The 19,972-nt window shown below is 34.4% G+C and overlaps 1 pseudogene; it reads left to right on the forward strand.

The window, feature by feature from the left end:
- Window positions 1-233: 233 nt before the first annotated feature.
- Window positions 234-19,972, forward strand: part of LOC140854112 (uncharacterized) — a 101,626-nt pseudogene continuing 81,887 nt past the window's right edge.

The following is a 19,972-nucleotide window of genomic DNA, read 5'->3' on the forward strand; positions in this document are numbered from 1 at the left end:
AGACTCAAGTTTGAAAAAATTTGGACTTAAAATAAAATTAAAATAAAAGAAAGATGCATCTGGTATTATAGAAAATGAAGATACTATGCAAGGAATCCAAAAGGATATAAATGTCATTGTAAAGAAACAAAAGTTTCTTTTTGGTATGTGAAAAGATTGGTTCACGTTAAATTTCCCTGGGCGCGCGTGAACGCGCGGACGCGGGCAGGACGCGGACGCGGGCAGGACGCGGGATGAGGGCAGGATGCGGGACGCGTGAGGCAGGATGCGGCATGAGCTCGTGGGCGTGCATGAACGTGCGGGCGTGCGGGATGGGACGCGGCGTGGACGTGTGGACGCGGGACGCGGTGTGGACGCGGGGACGGGCGCGGACGCGGGGACGGGCGCTGACGCGGGCACGGGTGCAGCATCGCACGGGTGTGGGCGCATGGCAGACGAGTTCAAAATAAAGAAAAAAATAATATTTAGAAATGTTTTGAAAGATTTGTATTTTTTTTAGTCCCATATCGGAAAATCATGTAAAACTCCTCCCTCCTAACACCTATAAAAAGACTTTTGTACTCTCATTGGAGGGGGAGCCCAGAAATTCTTCTAGAGCCTTGCATAGAGGAATAGAAAGGGACTACTTCATGAGCAGCTAGGCTAGCAGTCTCGGGAGTGGAGAAAAAATTTTGTAACGACACAGAGATGGTTTATTGTTCTAAACTTTCCTGTATTTCTTTATATGCAATAAAGATTATGCTTTTTATTTAAATTGTCATGAGTTCTTTATTTTCTCCCTTTCATATGCTTTTATTTATACTTTCTTGTTAGATTAATATTAGGAACAACTTTTACTTTCCGGAGACGCACCGTGATCTACGGATACGGAGCGTGCCGAGGAAAGAAGAGTTGTTTACCTAGTACTTTCCAAAGATGCGCCGTGATCTACGGGTACGGAGCGTGCCGAGGAAAGACAGGTATTTTTCTTAAGATTAATCACATCTATTTAGTTAAAAAAAAGATACAACTCTGCTAGTGCAAATTAATTCAAAACTCCCGAGCTCTTTATTTTTTAATTATCTCAATTTTAAGATAATTTATTTTCTAAATAAAAAACAATGCTTCTTTCTTTTACCTTGCAATCTCAACTTAGCCCAAGGTCCCTGAGGATACAATCTCGACTCATCCTACCTACGTAGTGAGTAGAGTTATTTTTGGTGCTATCAATGACTACGCATCAACCAACTCATAGATGGTACACTGGATCTTATTCATATGAAAGTTTACAATAAATTGCCCATATGAATCAATCAAGGATTGCAAAATGAGATCAACCTATAAGTCCTTATCTATGGATATTGTTGCCCAGCTATGCAACCCAAGAGGGGGGGGTGAATTGGGTTTCTAAAAATTTTAAACTTAACTTAAGTCTTATGAAAAATATTTAATAATAGCTAAATGAATAGGGAGAGTATAGTTGATTCAAGGCTAATGATTAAAAGTAAGAATGCAAGAGAATAAAGAAGTTCTAAAGAAGAGCAATTAGGCACAACACAAATAAAAAGATTTATAGTGGTTCGGTGCCAACCTTGCACCTACATCCACTCCCCAAGCTCCTACTTGGGAATTTCAATCCACTAACTTGTATTCAACCTGAATACACTCATCGGAAACTCTGACTCTAGCTATCCCAAGCTAGTCCACTTATTTTTTGGGTACAAGCCAACCCAATACACTCTGATTCAAGGTTCGGATCAACCTTCCCTTGTTTTGGAATCCTTCCAAAATAAAAACAACAACTCAAACAGAGTATAACAATCAATAGCACAGTAAATACAAAAAAAGCTCCTTTAATGAGCGAATGAGGCTTTAAATACACTTTACTCAAAGAGAAGAAAGCTCTTTTTGATTTTCTCAAGGTGGTTGGAGACTTGAATGTGCACTTGTGGAGTTGGTGAGCTTGAATTAAAAGCTTCTTGAATGCTTTGAGTGAGCTCTTGCTTAGGGCTGAAAAGTAAGCTTGAAATCCTCTTTCCAAAAATCTCTCCTCTTGATGATTCCCACATTTTTGTCTCTTTTATAGCTTTAAGGAATGGTGGAGAACAATCTGGGCTGAAATAGAGCCGTTAGACCACATTAAATGAGCATTAAAAGCATTTAAAATGGGTTAAAAACTAGCCATTGTGGAACTTTTCCGTCACAGGGGTCGACTCATGGGTCGACTCATGCTCATGGGTCGACCTCTATGGAAAAACAACAGAAAACCAATAGAAAATCAAGATTCTGTAAATTTGGCCTAAAAACAGCAGAGGTCGACTCATGGGTCGACTCATGCCTGGGGGTCGACCCATGGGGTCAACTCACAGACTGTGCCAGCCAAAAATTCTGCGTGCCAATCAGCTCATTGTGCCATGAGTCGACTCATGGGGTCGACTCAAATTTTTGAACATGGATATCTTTCAAAATACATGTCCAAAAATAATAAAATTTTCATCAATGGATCACAAATCTTTTATTCTATCACTTGATGCTTTCAAATCAGAGTTTGGTAAAATTATGATTTTGCTCCTGAAAAGTAATAAGTCTTTTTCAAGCAAAAATCATTAGTACCCCTTCAAATGCTTTGTAATCATCAAAATCAATCCAAGGAGCAACAGATATATCAAGCTTCTTAAGTTCTTTGAGATCCTTAATCATTATCAAACAATGATCGTAGACTGACTATCCATCATACATCTTTGTTTTGAAGAGTCTTTTGGATACTTCCTAGCAAGCTGCACGATTCTGTTCATCATACAATTCTTGTGGGTGAACTAGTATTTGCCTAGCAATCCTCATATCCTCCTGTTGGTGTTGTAATTCATTAGGCATTGATGCCAACACGTAACACCTAACTTTATTCTCATTATCAAATCACTTCTCATGAGACGCTCTCTGATCAGTGGTCGGATGGGTTGGAAGAAGGGAAGGGTCCTGATCAAATATATAGGCCAATGTTTTAAAATTCAAAATAATTTTCAAGTTTCAGAGCCAATCTTTAAAATTTAGTCCAATCAACCTATTGGTTTCTAGGATCCTGGCTAGGGGATTTGATGCAGATATTGTTCCTATAGAGAGTCAAAATTTTTAGTTAGATTTTGTAATTAACTTAATCAATTTATTTTAAAATATTTATTTTAAAAATAAATATGAGCTTCCATTATCTTTCTTGGATCTCCACACTCTCTGGGTAAAAAAACAAAAATCTCAATGATCAAAGGTTTATAGTGGGTGTTGTGGTCTTACCGAATGGATCACTACCTTATCTAACAGTTATTGGTGATGGGTCAATCGATAAGTGGACAACTCTTGTTTAATATTTCTCTAAACATGATGTAGCTATCTCTGATCTTTAATTCATGAAGCCTCACCATGTCTGGAATATTGGCCCACTCCTTAGTTAAGTCAGACCCACCATTTGCATGAAATAGAGTCGTTATTGGGACTCTCACCGTATCTGAAATATTGAGTCCAAATCCATCTCCACCCCACAGCATCTCATGCCTAATAGCGTGGTTGCATCTTTACAATGTAATTGAACCACTATATCCAACCAAAAATAATCAACCCTGGGAAGGACCCATACAACTACAACAGTGAAAGACCATTAGACTTAATATTTTATTAGAAAGATTTGATTTAGATCTCTTCCTTAATTAATCATAATGATTATAACTAACCTAGTGGTATGAGCTAGCTCGAGTTCAACAAAGTAACCTAATATAAAATATAATCTTCCAAAATTACCAGATAAGTTAAGATGTATGGGGATCCTCCCATTGGTTTCTTTAGATACCAATGAATTGATCAGATCAGACAACAGAACTAATAAAGAACCACTATCTATGTAAAATTAGCCTATTGATCTGGGTTCGAACCACTGAGCCAAATTAGATCTTAAGTTGATCAATAACATATGGCTGTTAATCGATCGGATCAAGCTTACAATTACTCGGGTTGGTCATGAGCATATTTGATCCCCTCCTAACCAACATTTGATTTGGTTTGATCAACTGCTCAAACTAGACCTAATTGAGCTACCCACACCCTGAACCCATGTATTATGAAATTGACTTAGATCTTGAATTCATAATTTTTTAGATTTGTTTAATTTCATATCTTAATTCTCAATTAAGTTCATGGGTCTAATGTCTAAATAATTTAGACCACATTGCATTATATCACATAAAAAAAATCTGTTCACAGAACTGAGTCGACTTACGTTGGACTTAAGTCAGCTCAACAAAGTGAGTCGGCTCAGTCACAGGGCTGAGCCGACTAATCTATGATGAACAGAAATCTGTTGCCCTCTATCTGACAACTTAGTCAGTTTAGTCATAGATTAAGCTGATCCATCAGGGCACTGAGTCGACTCAACAAGGACTGAGTTGACTCAGCAGGCATGCCAATAGCAAGTTTCACAATTTTAGATTATGCATGCATCACAAAAGTTCTAATTTAGATTTGAAAATATTTTTTATATCTAAACAACAAAAACATACATCATAATCAATCAAAATTAGGGTTCTAGATATAGAGTTTTGTAAGAAATTAAGTTTTTTCTTTTGCTGTTCTTCTTTATGGGATATAATTACTTGGCACCCCTACACATCATAAGAAAACCCATTGATTGGGTAAGGGAGGGACTTTAATCCCTTCTTCTTCTTATGACCGGATGGTCTGGTGATAAACCCATTTAGAATACTTGGCTACTCAGACAATAAGACTAGATCTACATAACAATTGCTAGCATATATCTCATATATCATATCTAGTCTAACACATATTAAATTTAAATCTAAAATACTTTTAGATCTATAGATCTAATCTAAATATTTTCAGATCTGATCACTACTTCAGATTTCATCTGGATCAGATTTAATCCGATTTGGATCTATGATCCGTACAACTTGATTCTGGTACTAGTTGAAGGATTGGGTGGTGCACTAGATTGGTTCGGATCAAATGCAGTGAAATTTAAAAATTTTTCACCGATCTGGCATGTCAGGCATAGATCTAAATCAGATTTGTTAAGCATTTATATCAATATATAAAATAGAGAGAGATGATCTCACACCTTGTGTGGGTAGATGAACACCGTAATTTGTATACTGTGGATTTGAAGGAGGTTCATTTGTGAAGCCGCGCACATATCCGACTTCTATAGATATCCACTAAGATCAACCTTGGATCGTTCTTCTACTAAGTCTTTCTGGATCCTTTATCAACACTTGATCCTCTTCCCCACGATCTCAAAGCTTGAGAACACACCTTCTTTTCTTCTTGGCATAAGGAAATTCATCTAACTACTTTAGGCTAGTGGAGATCATGAGGATGCCCAACACTTTGGGCGTGCAAGGGACATGGGAGAAGGAAAGGGGCGTGGACACAGGGAGATGGGTGCAGAAAATAAGATTTTTTATACTCTCTCATGAACCCAAAAATAAGGCTCTTAAATAGAACCCATAGTTCGAATTCCAATCAGAGTCAAAATTGAAATCCAATCGGGTTTATCGACAAGTTTTGTCATACAAAAATTGATTCCTTATAAGCTCATTTTTTTTCCAAAAAAAATCAAGCTCATATGGAATCCAATCACCCCAAACAGGAAACCAGAGAAGATGTAAAAATTGAGTCCTTTAAGCTAATTTTCTTTCCAAAAAAATCAAGCTCATATAAAATCTAATCTCCCCAAATAGAAAACTAGAGAGGATACAAAAATTGATTTTTTATAAGCTGATTTTCTTCTCAAGAAAATCAAGCTCATATGGAATCCAATCTCTCCAAACAGGAAACTAGAGTGGGTGCCAACCTTTGGTGCTCCTCTTGTTCTCATCCACGTAAGAGAGAGAGGGAGGCGTGCGCCCACCCTCCTCCTCCATATTCTAAATTTAGAGAGGGGCATGTGTCCCTCTCACTCTCCATATGCATTCCATGTGGCTTGCGCCTATGGAACCTGCCAGAAGAAGAGGGAGCGTGTGCCCCTTTGGATCTTATCCAGAGGTGGTGTGCCCCCATAAGATACTTTCCAAAAGTTCAGTACCAAGTCAAATGGATAAGAGGAAGGCTTGAGGCTTGCGCCTCCAAATGGGTTGGATCCAATCCATATGGGCACCTAAAGTGGTGCCCCTTAAACCCAACAAGATTTGGTTAAGATGAAGGCTTTTGACTTGATCTAAACCTTATCTAACAAGAAAACAAATTCAGAGAAGAATTTAGATTTAACCATGTGCTAGCATGGTGCACCTAAACCCAATATGATTTCACCAAATCTTAATTCAATTGTGACTTTACAAGCCCAATTGGATCAATCCAAGATTAATACCCTATTGTGTGACCACATATGTTTAATTTTATCTGATAGTGAGATATACCATGATCTTTATCATAGTATCATTGAAACTTCTTTCAATGGGTTGGAATAATTCTAACTCATACCTATCAAGAATCATCGATCCATCATGATCCTAGTAAGCTCTCACAATCCACCAATGATATCTAGCAATATGTAGTGGCAAGCCAGTAGAGCTGAAGAGATGAACTATAGGTGCAGTTATCATGTAATCCGATTCTTCTACCGTGAGTCACGATAGGACCGAGGTCAAGATTAACTTATCAAACCTCATCACTGTCATACGATAGAATCATTCGATTAGAGTCCGATACGAAATTCAGTAGAAATACCTTTCTATCTTTCACAGTGCCATGGCCATGGGCTTATGGATTCAATCTCATGATCTACATAGGACTACTCTTCTACCGAGATCGATAGATCCCATCTTGGTGCAACCTAAATTCTATAATAAATATATTGTAGCTAACATATACCTCAAGGCTCTGTATGGCTAGGAGACTGAGTTATAGTGTAGTCAAACTATAGCACTCTCAAGGTGAATGGCCGATGCACCTTAAGTTAGAGAAATAAACACACAACTATAGCTGTGAATATGTCACTGATGAGAAGGTAGATTTTTTTGTGACTGTTCGTAAATGATCATACTCAGTACCCTTATTCTTAACAAGCACCTATACTTTCACTCCAATATCTTCACACCATAGATTCAAGACTCATCTATCTGAAGGAAGCGATCATACACCAATTTTTTGGATTGATCACCATCCCCATGATGATCCTACGATCGAAAGTAATTTATGAATTAACTATAATAACACATATCTCAAAATTTTAACTCCTAAGAGTATTTGTTATTATACCCATTAACCCAGTAGATGATTCACAGATACTATTAAACACAATGTGAATGAAATTAATCTAATTTTGTTAATATCAAAATCAAATTACAAATTATACCCAAAAAATATTTTACAAGTGTTAGCCAATCTGGCTCTTAGGGCATACATCCAATAGGTGGAATCGATAGTACTTTCTTTTATTTCTTTTTATTGATGGGTCTTCATTGGGTTTGGTCAGTGAAGATATCCTTGCCCTTTGATCTCCATCAAGATCTGAGCGTGAGGGGTAGATGAGGGGAGTAATTATCAAAATGTCAAGGTAGAGTTCTTAGCCTCGGATTCTTCTAAGGTCAGGTTAAGTTCTCCTCTAGCTGAACTCCACGACCTTCCTCACGAGGTCACTTTTAATATTTTTCTCCTTTTTTGCTTGCCAATTAAGGCTTTCTTCTTCTTCAGCTTGAGCATATTTTCAAACTTAGGCTAGCATTTCATCATAAGTATTTAAAAAAATTTTATTGAGGGAGAAGATTAAGAGGTTGCTCTTGAGTCCTCGCTTTAAAGCAGACATAGCGATAGACTCATTGAAGTTTTTGACTTCAAGTATAGCTGCATTGAAGCATGTTACATACGCATGGAGGGATTCACCCTCTTGTTGTTGAGTGGGAAAAAGACTATTGGTGTTTTTTAAATATGGTAGGTTATTGCTGAAGTAAGTTACAAATAGTCTTTCTAGTTGCTCAAAAGAAGAGATGGACCCTGGTTGAAGTTCAAAAAACCACACCGTCACTGATTTTTTGAGGGTAGCAGGGAAAGCAAGATAGAGTAGGGGATCCGACATCTCTTGTAATATCATGAGGGCTCTGTAACCCCCAAGATGATCCAACAGATTGATGGAACCATCAAATGAGTCCATTGATGGCATCTTAAATAGGGAACGAACTGGTTCATTCAAAATTTCTTGAGAGAAAGGGGATCGTAAGTTCAAATTCTCTCCCCTATTTTCGAAATGATTCCTGACTTGTACTTCCATCAATCACTTCTTAAGATCTTGAATTTTTTGTTCAAAGTCTCCTTCCTAATGTGGCTTTCTCCTATTGGGAAGAAAGTCCCTTTCAGAGGATTCACCAATCTGACTAGGATGATGATCTTAATGAATCGATTGTTGGCTATGATGAGATATAACTTCAAGAGGGGTTGTTTCACATTGCTGTTCCGTGGTATGTTGAAGTTGATGCACTATGGTAGTCAGAGCCTGAACTTGCTAAACCAAGAAAGTAAATTATTGAAGATTAACTATAATTGGTCGTTGAGTAGCTTTCGGTACATCTCTCAGAGAAGATCACAAGGGTAAGGAGTTGTTCTGTGCTCATCTTTTCCATTTTTTCACTAAAAATTTGGACAAGGTCCTTCCTTTAGTGCCAATCTATTGTTGTGATGCTTCGAGCTGAATCAAAGAGGTTGGTTCAGTACTGAGCTAGAGTTTAGTGATGGATCAAATATGATAAGTTTCATTGATAACCTGCAAAGAAGTCTACGAACCGAATGGGTGATCCTTCAGTTTAGGACCCTCTGATTATTAAGTTAGTTAGAGATCGAGAATAGATAGTGAAAATAAGAAGAAGTAGAGAGCAAGAAGAATTGAGTGGGATAAAAAAAATGGAAAAGCTCAAGTTTCTTTCAGTGGAGGAACTAGAGAAGTGGAGTTTCAGTAGAGTATCTACTCTCAAAGTCTAGTTCTGACTTACCTCTAAAGAATCCCTTTACCTCTTTATATAGAGGAGTTTGTTAGATTGTTGATAGAATTTTTTAGGCCGTTGATAGAATTTATTAGGCCATTGATAACCACTTGATTTAAAGGATTTTGTTTGTTAGGTGATTTTGGATAAGCACCTTAATTTGTTAGCCATTGGTTATAATAGATTGGCCAGCTATAGAGAGATCGTGGGCTGATCCTTGTAGGGAATAGTAAGCTTTAGGAATTTTATTATGGCTTGTGGGAGGTTGGTAAAAATCTGATGCCAACTGAATGTAGATGTAAGCAGGTCAACTGAATATCGATGTTAGGTCGGTATTCACCCAACTTGACCTAGATGACATTTCACTTAAAGATCAGTTCAATACAAATCCTTTCTACTATTGCCACGTGGCTTGATGTCGGTTAGGTGCACCAACAAGAGATAAAGAGATTGCTTGTGTCTTTAAACATGTTACCATAGTAATGATATATATCTACTACTATCATACTACACATCATGGCATTATTATGTTAGAACAAAACTTATAAAATTTTGGATGAAGATTAAGAAAACTAACAATATTTTTAATTCTTTTATTGCATAATTATAAAAGAATTATTGAAGACCATAAAAAAATAATAAAATAAAACTAACAAATCTGGAAGTGTGTGCAACACTATTCTAAGACATATTCTCGTCCCTCATACAGAAAAATCACCCCAAGATACAATCTAGGTCCTTCGAATAAAAATAAAAGGATAAGGTTTGGGGGTAGCATGGTGCTTAGCCCATACTCATGCCTCATCCGATCCAGTTCGGTTCGCACAAATGTATTAAAGAATTTTCCTTCAATCACTTCAATGTTCTAAGTGGCTTTAGACAAACCCTTCACATATATATGGCTTTAAAGATCCTTTTCTTTCCAATATGAGACTAAAGAATCTCAACATTGGTTGTTTAAAGGAAAACATTTGGAAGAAAATTTTGAATTTAGAAAAATTTTGAGTTTTCCATTTAGGATTCCCTCCAACAATCTCCCATAAGACTCAAAATTTTCTAAAATAATAAACTAAATTATGTTATGAATTAACATATAGATTGTTGGGTGCTTGTACTATGCAATGAGCAAGGTGTCTTTTCAAGACTTAACTTTGCTAAGTGTGAATAATATCCATCTGAAAGAATTGGAGTGAACCATATTTTGAGCTATGTTCCTTTGATCTAGATTTCAATTATCACATGCACATTACAGCATTCTCCATCGTGAGTCTATACGTTAATGGCTATATATATATATTTTAATTTTTTATAAGAGTTTCTAGAGACAGCTCATATCTCATAGTAGTGGCCATGTATGGGTAGCCTTCTAAAGGTGAGCCTCTTCAAGAATGTGTGTAGAGTCACATCTCACAGAAAGTTCTGCCTAAGAACTCATTCAAGGCTAAGGCTCTTTCTTAACCACTACATAAGAGTTCTAAACATCATAGGGTTAGGATTGGAATAGTATAAAATTTGCTTTTTGATCAACTAATTAGCTTATTTTTACCACTTAAACCTCTTTTAAGGGATCAACTATCACAGAGGTTGGGTATCCACTATTAGAAGATCTATTATAGGCAAAGTCCCATCCTCCTTGATGCCTCAAGGAGTTTTTAGTCCTTTTTAAGCCTTAAGTAAGGTAGTCAATAAGATTTGGATTAGATCTTATAAAATTCAAAACTATAATATCATGCTTTTGTTGCCATCTAATGGACTTTTGTCTGAACTTTATATGTCTATTAGCTTTAGAATTTACATATTTCTTTTTATAAAAATCAATTACAGCTCTAGAATCACAATATATAAATATAGGAGGTATAGGAGTTGGCATTAGAGGAATAGATGAGCATAATTTTTTAGTCACTTAGCTTCTAAAGAGGTGATATCAAGAGTATTCAACTTCACTTCCATAGTGCTTCTAGCTATTATAGTTTACTTAATAGATTGCCAAGAGACAACACTACCATTAAGAATAAAGACATATCCATATGTGGATTCAATATATAAAGAATCAGATATCTAGTTGGCATCACTATACCCCTCAAGTATAGCAGGATAGCCGACATACCTAAGCTCAAAAGATATGGTACCTTTGAGATACCGAAGTATTCTTTCTAAAGCAATCCAATGAGACATGCAAGGATTGTTGGTATACCTACTCAATCTAAAAATGGCATAAACAATATCAGGTCTAGTTTTATTCACTAGATACAAGAGTGATCCAATGATCTGAGTATGTTTTTCTTCATTCATAGGGTTACTATTATTTTTTACTAATTGAATACTCAGATCATAAGATATAGACATAGGAGAATAATTTGAATATCTAAATTTGTCGAATATTTTTTATGTATACTATGATTGAGTGTGATAAAAAGAATTAGATGATATAATGATCTTCATACCTAAAATATTTGATAAGAAAGTTTTGATATCATTAATTAAATCAATATTAGGTGCTAGAATTAGGATATCATCTACGTAGAGACAAAGAAGAACCCATCAAATCTTTTATAATATAGACAATTATCAAATTTATTAATTTGAAAAATCATAAGAAAGAATAATACTATTAAATTTTTTATGCCATTGTTTAGGTAATTATTTTGGCCCATATAAGGACTTAACTAGCTTGCATACTTTTTCCTTTTATCAGGTATAGAGAAATCTTCAGATTATTTCATATAGATCTTTTCTTCTAGATTACCATAAAAGAAAAGTAGTTTTGACATTCATGATGAATAAGTAGTTTATGGATAGAACCTAAAGCAAAAAGTACATGGATAGTGGATATATGAGCAATAGATAAATGTGTCAAAAAAATCAAATTTAGCTTTTTGTCCAAAACCTTGAGCTGCAAGTGGCACTTTATACCTTTCCACTATTTCATCTATGCTATATTTTTTCTTAAAGATCCACTCATATCCTAGACATTTGCTACCAAAAGATAAATCAATGAGAATCTAAGTATTATTTTTAATAATTGATTTGATCTCACTGTTTATAGCTTCCTTCCAGAATGCAGCTTTTGGAGAACTCAGGGCTTCTTGATAAGTTATCAATGTTCCTTCAACTATGAAAGTAATGAATTCTTCATCAAAACTCTTTTTCAATTCTTTCTCCCTTGCTCTTCCTTAGTTTAGTTGGAGAATTAGGCTCTATAGGATTAGGATCAGGTTGAAAAATAGAAGGATAATTTGATGGATCAGAGATACGAGTTATGGATGGATAATCAGATATTTGACTAAAAACTTGAATTTTGAAAGAAAAATATTTTCAAAGAAAGTTGTACTTCTAGATTCAATGATAACATCATTTAAAATTTCATTAATCTCAAAGTTGATTACTAGAAATCTATAAGTGTTGCCATCAAGGGAATACCCTACAAAGATAACATCCATAGTTTTAGGTCCAATCTTCTTTATTTTCAATTCAAGAATTCCTACCTTTGCTAGGCACCCCCATGCTCGGAAGTAACTTAGCCTAAGTACATATCATTTCTAAAGTTCATTGGATGTTTTCTATCTATCCTTAGGTGGAATTTTATTTAGAATATAATAAGCTAATAAAAGAGCCTCCCCCCATAAGTTTTGAGGTACATCAAAACTTATAATCATAGAATTAACCATATCCAATAGGATTTGATTCATTCGCTTAATCACACCATTAAAGTGAGGTGAGTATGGAGTTGAGATTTGATGAATTATTTCATGTTCTTCACAAAAATAGAGCTAATTCATTGGAAATATACTCATCTCCTCTATCAGATGTTATAAGCTTAATCCTCTTCTCTTGTTAGTTTTCAACTTCAACCTTATGTCTTGAATTCATTAAAGACTTCATCTTTGGTCTTCAAGAGATAGGTGTGATAGTATTTGGAGAAGTTGTCTATAAAAGTCACAATGTATCAACTTCCTCCTCTAGTAGGTCCTTTATTTGAGTCATACACATCATTGTAAATGAGTTCTAACTTTTGGATATCTATAGTTGAGACAGATTTGAAAGGTTTCCTCAGTTACTTGGATTGTGAATAGATTTCACATTTAGCACTATGATCAATTTTGAACTCAAGAATTAAATTTAGATTGGATATCCTTATGATTGACCTAAGATTTACATAAGCTAGCCTACCATGCCATACATCATAGGACTCAGTATTCATCACACAAGATTGAGAAGAAGAAGACTTTTCATTACTTGAAAGAGGTAGCATATTGATTTTGAATAGACCCTCAGATACAAAATCTTTTTCAATAAATATTTCTCTCTTAGAGATTACAACTTTATTTGACTCTAGTATAACTTTATAACCTAATTGCACTAATAAAGATGCACTTATTAGGTTCTTTCGAATCTCAGGAACATATTGCACATTGAATAGGATGAGTGTCTTTCCAAACGTTAGGCTCAGCTTAACAGTTCCAATCCCTAACATATTGATAATTATTCCATCTCCTGTAGTTACACATTCTTTACTTGAGTTCTGATAGGAACAAAATCAAGCCCTATCAGTACAGACATGTACATTGGTACCATAATCTAACAATCAATTTGATTTTGATTAAGGTTAACAGTAGATATAAAAAAGACTGACTTAAAGATAGAGTTTGAAGGTCCAACTTCAATCATATTAATTTGAGATTTGGGCTAGTTTGTTGTCCCTTTTTATAGATGGTGACCTTCTCTTTCTTCTTATAGTAGCTGTCAACAGCTAGATGATTGTCCCGACCACAAACATAGCAAAATCTTCTATTATTCTTCTATTTCTCTTTGGATTGATTGGGTTTAGATTTGCCTTTAGGACCTTTGCCCTTAGACTTAAAATTTCTACCTTTAGGTTTAAAGTTATGATTTTGATATTGTCTAGGTTGATGACCTTTAAAGTTATAATTTTGACCTTGAGAATCAACCTCAGTTAGGTTAACCTTGGTTTGCAATTGATTCTCTTTGGCCTCTCTAAGTCGGTGTTGGTCTTCTATCCTAATGGATTGGATGATAAATTTAACATTAAGAGTACATTGGGTTCTCCTATGTTCTTGAGCAAACTTGGATCAGGAAGGTGGTAACTTGTCTATCAGACAAGTAGTTTGGCAATTTTCATCTAGTGTGGAGCCACTTCTATAAATTTCATGAATACAATTTTGAAATAGGTGGATTTGGTCATGGATAGGCACATTATCTATCATCTTCAAGTTGTTAAAATCTATTATGGTAAACCTTGGAGCACTTTCTAATATAGACATCTTCTAAGGCATACCAAAGATCCTTAGTAGTTTTATATTTTCTATAGGTCTCATATAATTCATCTGAAAGATAGCTAAGATTTCTAAATCTATAGTAGAACTCAATTTTCTTGAGAGATTTATCCAAAATAGGTTGAGTATCTGAGGATTCAGATTGAATAGTCTTATCAGATGATCTTTTTGAAGGAACAGAATATGAAGGATCCTTCCCTATCATAGATATAAGACCTAAAGTTATGAGCCAACTTTCTAAATATTCTTACCACCTAGCAAATCCAAAGCCATGAAATTTTTTAGACTTGAGACTAGAAGCATCATCATTACCCATTCTAAAGGTTCTAAAGTACTTAGGAGAGAGAATTAGAAATGGAAGAATGAGCAAATAGAGCTATAAAAGGAAATCTAAAATTTTTACAGAGTATTTTCATGGTTTCAAGTAACTTCCTGTGATTGTCAAATCAAATGTAATATTTAGTAAATAAATTCTAGAAAAGAATAGTCTTAACAAAACTATATCAACAATAGAATAGATTATTCTTTGATTTGGAGAATGCTAACCCAATTTAATTTCAGTAAACTATACATAAATTATGCACAATTTAGATTCTATTTATTCTGGAGTTAGTACCTATCTTCTTAATCACAGGTCAGAGAGAATATGCCTTAGATTGTTAGAATAAAGCTTACAAATTTTTAGATACAGATTAAGAAACCTAACAATATTTTTAATTCTTGCATTATGGAATTATAAAAGAATTATTGAAGATCACAAAAAATAAATGATAAAATAAAACTAATAAATTTGGAAGCATGTGCAATACTATCCTAAGGTATATTCTCATCTCTCATGCAAGAAAATCCAAAAAAATCATCCCAAGATATGACCATATGCGAGTACGATCATGAAGGAGGTTGATGGAGATTCTTTCAAAACCTAGCAAAATAAATAGGAATCTAAACAAAACTTGAAAAGTAGAGAGATTGGAAAGTAAAAAAGTGAGAATAACTCTGGAGAAGAAATTAAGCATATGGGTTAGGTCCCAAGATGGCCTTTTTATAGCTATCTGAATTCGATCATTTTGGCCTATTAAACCCTGTAATTAGGAGCCCAACATTCATCTAATTAAATCCTTAATTTAAATAAAAGGATAAGATTTTGGGTTAGTAGGGTGCTTAGCTCGCACCCGCACCCCATCCGGCCTTGTTTGGTTCATGCACACATATTAAAGAATTTTTCTTTAACTACCTCAATGCCCTAAGTGGCTTTAAAAAAAACCCTTCACACATATACAACTTTAAAGATCCTTCTTTTTTCAATATGGGATTCAAGAGTCTCAATATGGGTTGTCAAAAGAAAAACATTTAGAGGAAAATTTTGAATTTAGGAAAATTTTGAGTTTTCCATTTAATATTCCCTCCAACATATTGCACTTCACAAGCAGAAACAAGAAATCTACCAAAGATAGTTACCTTTTTCAGATAGCTCAAACATACTAGTTCTAAACTGGGCTACATCCCATAATGCAAAAGTTTGGAGGGAACAAATAAGCTCCACACATGCACACAAAAACATGCATGCATGCACACATGCACATATATTGGCAATATAATTCTAGATCATGATTAAATTTTGTGAGTAGGTTATATTCCTTTTTGTGTCTATTAACTCAAAGGAGGGAAGCATCTCATGTTTCATTTCTTTTTTTCTAATACAAATAAAAAAAATCATAAAATAGACAATAAAGAATTAGCTACATCTACTTATTTGTCTGACTCTTTTAGTGGATACTATAATTATAGTAACTTGCATATTTTAGATTGATGGATTGTTAGTTATGTGCTCAATTAAGCTAAAGATGTTGTTTAGAAAGAAAATTAAATTTAAAATGTATTGATATTGTTATGTTTTTCTTTGAAATTTAGGTAAGCCATATGACAGTAATAGGATTGCATACAGGTTCAGTTATTTGCATATGAATCAAAAGTTTGTGTTTTCATGTCAACATTTGCTTCAACAATACAAATATGAGTATAGATATTAGTTTGATGCTAGAACTATTCTAAAAGGCATACACTTGTAAGTGAGCAAACGCTCAAAAAAATAGCTAGTGAATATGATGAGCTTCGGTTCTTTGCATCTAGTGACACCTTTGCACTTTCACATACAAATCAAAGTTGTGTTGCATTACTCATTCCTTTCTTGTTCAAGCACTTGCTTTTTTCATATTTATTAGGGATCAACTTTATGATTAGATTTTAGATCAGAGTAAAGCATACCACCGTGCCTAAATCACAAGGATTTTTATAGTTGATTGTAAGTCCATATTTGAATAGATTTGCATGTGAAAATAGATAGAGAGATATATTATCTTATCCCTAATCTAAAGAAATAGAGTTCAAGACATCATGCATAGGGAGAGTCATAATACCATATTTTGCAAACTGGGAGTCCTAACACCAATAGGATTTGACATATATTGGAATTCAACATACTCTACCTAGGTTTGGGTCCAATCATCTATATCAGTCATTCTCCTAAACCTCTACTTATTGGATCGTCAACTCAGATATCGCTTACAAGAGAGATGGAGAATCTTAAAAGTCCACTTATTGGATTGTTAGGTTGGATACTACTTGCTAGAGAGATGAAGAATCTTAATATCATTTGTTGCAATAGAGAGTTTGAATACCAATAGGACTTGATATACATCTTGGAACTTAAGTCGACATAAAGCTTAGGCCATTAGGATTTAGGCCCAATTATCAATATAATCCTTCTCTCTTTCACTAATTATTCCATACGAGACTAAACCTCACACAAGATTCTCAATATAAGTATATGAAATAGTAATATACTCTTGTAAATTTCATTAAGCAAAAATATGCATATTGATCGAGAAAACTCATGGCAAGTTTTAGTTGATATCAAAATCATATACAATCAAATTAGAAACTGGGTTTGTACCTATATGGATGATCATACATAAAATAACATAAATAAAAGAAGTTTTTATATTATTAAACATCAAATAAAGTTAAAAAAAATTGAGATTTAGTGAGGTCATATGATAGAACTAAGCTAGACATGCGATCAAGAAAACCCTGGCCAAGAAATAGATAAGAATAGGATTTTTTTGTTTTCCCTTGAACACCATCCTAAACATTCAAATTTGCATGAATATCCTTTCAAAATTAATATTTGCACATATTCCCTCATAAAACTTTATTTTTACATGAATACCCTCCACATAATGGTATTGCTAATGCTACTAGCCAAAATTATAATTATTTAAATTAGATTAATAATAATTATAAAATTAACTCTTTATCGTTGAAAGTGGGTAATGGGTTAATGGGTCTTATTGGAACCCAATTGACTCATCATCTTATATTTTGCTTGAGAATTGCACTGCTTTTCTTATGATCATTTAAATCACTAGAAAATCTAATTCCTCTCTTTTCTTCACTAGAGCTGTCCTTACTGCTCATTGTCAAAAATTTCTTTTGTCGTTGATCCTCCCTTCACCAGAGATCTTATCATTGCTCCTTTCCATGATCAGATGGCCCTTAAAGCCGCCTTCAACAATCTTGTAGCATTTTTCTCAACTTTCTTTTCCACCTTCGGCCAAACTTTTCTCTTTCTTTTTTTTGCCAAAAAGTTCTCTTTACCTTTAGATTCATAGTCCCTCTCATCACTGATCTTGAGGATGAAGGAAAGTTAGGGTAGTTCATGCATAGTTTTCAAAAATTTTTCTTACAACAGAAGCAAACTAGATTAAACTATTTAATCTACCATGCACTAGATCTAGTCTATAACTGCCTAAGTATGGATCTCATGACATAAAACATGCATGCATGGTCTGAAAATATATCTAAAATATTAGATCTAATCTACTAGATGATAGAAATCTGATCTCTATACCTTTGCGTGGGTTGTTATTCACCACGATAGAAATTTGAGGGGTTGTATATTGCTCCTAGCTGCACATGCATCCGACCTCTATGAAAGTCTACACGAAGTTGGATCTGATCGATCTTTCGGGGATGCTAGCTTGCATAGAGAACCTATTGTTGGCTGATCTAAGAGGAAGAAGAATAGAGAGTGGAAGATGAGGAGAGAAACTCTTTTCTGTCTTTTGCTTTTTCTCTCTTGATTTTTTCTGATGGAACTCACAGTAAATCCTCTCACTTTGTCACATAAAAGAAAAGCCAAAATAAAGGTGGGTGTCCATGAGGTTAGATAAGGATCAATCTTAGTTCAAATTTAAAATGATTTTGAATTCCAAAAACTAATTAATCCTTTCCAACAAAGCCTCATGCCCATCTCTGGTTTTCCACAGTGAATGCCCTCCTTTTGTCGCACAAAAAGAATGGCATTACTTGGTTTGGTGTCCATAGAATTTGGATGAGATCAAAACTCATCCTTATATGGAATCAAATTTCAAATCTAATTTGAACTTACCATACGAACTAGATTTTATCCCATCTTTGGATGTCAGAAAGGAAGGGGTGGAAACAATATTTGTGTGGAGAAATCTCATGCAAAATTAGATTTGCATTGAGGGAACAAGAGGCATTATTTATGGTGTGGCACATGGGGAGAAGTCCAATCTGATTTGGACTCTATAGTTGGTTCTAATTTATCCAAACCAAATCTCATTTGGTTAGATCTAATTAAATATGAGAACCTAATTTAATTAGACACTAAAGTACCTTAATTAAATCCTAATCAAAATAAAAATTAATTGAACTCAAGTCCTGATCAAATCAGAAACTAATCTCCCTTAGCGATTAGGTCATCTCATAACCTAATCAGTTCAAATCTAATTGAATCTAATTCAATTGGACTTGATCCGAACCTCATTGTTCAATCAAATTAAGTCAATTAATAATCTTATTATTAATCAATCTTTTTATAATTCACTAACTCTTAGCAAATTATTTATTGCAATCTTTGTACAAGGTTAACCATCAATCATATTGATGATTTTACCATTCAATGATTCATAATCATCGATCAACCATCAGATCAGATTAAAATTTTTATTGTATATGACTTTATAGGTTCGAACACTAAATCGATAATATAGAAATAAATTTTTATATTAATCGAAGTGACCATCTAACAATGACATCCAACGTCCGGATAGTATTGAATAGTTGCAAAGCAACATTCAAGAATCTGGGATATGGTTATCGCATAATTTATTCTTTTGATCTTCAATGCTCAGGATGACTTAGGATTAAACTATCCTCCCTGAATCAATTCATCCATATTATGTTTCAACCTCATCAAGCCTATAACTCCTTATAAGAATTATCTTGACCAAGATTTTGCTCAATTGAAACAGTGATGTATTAACTCCTATAATCTGGAGGAGATCAATCCTATCTTTACTCACACACCTACTTTATAAATACTTGATTATACCCAGTAGCCTTTTGTCACTGTATTAGAAATATAGATAGTTTGGCACCAAAATATAGTAAGTTGCTTATAAGTCACTGTGATGATCTCAGGTCTGAACGATACTTACACTCATATCCTTCGTGAGCTACTTTTGATAGTAGAGTACACCGTAGTTTGATCACTGTTCAGTGATGATGTACTCCTATATCTCATCTGTATACCATACCAATATCTCCACACTCCTTGATTATGAAGACAACCAATCCATATAGCACACAATGATCTATACTTGATAAAATGTTATTATCCTAGTAATAACATATCGTTTG

Source organism: Elaeis guineensis, chromosome 15, assembly GCF_000442705.2.
Source record: "Elaeis guineensis isolate ETL-2024a chromosome 15, EG11, whole genome shotgun sequence".
NCBI classification, from domain to species: Eukaryota; Viridiplantae; Streptophyta; class Magnoliopsida; order Arecales; family Arecaceae; genus Elaeis; species Elaeis guineensis.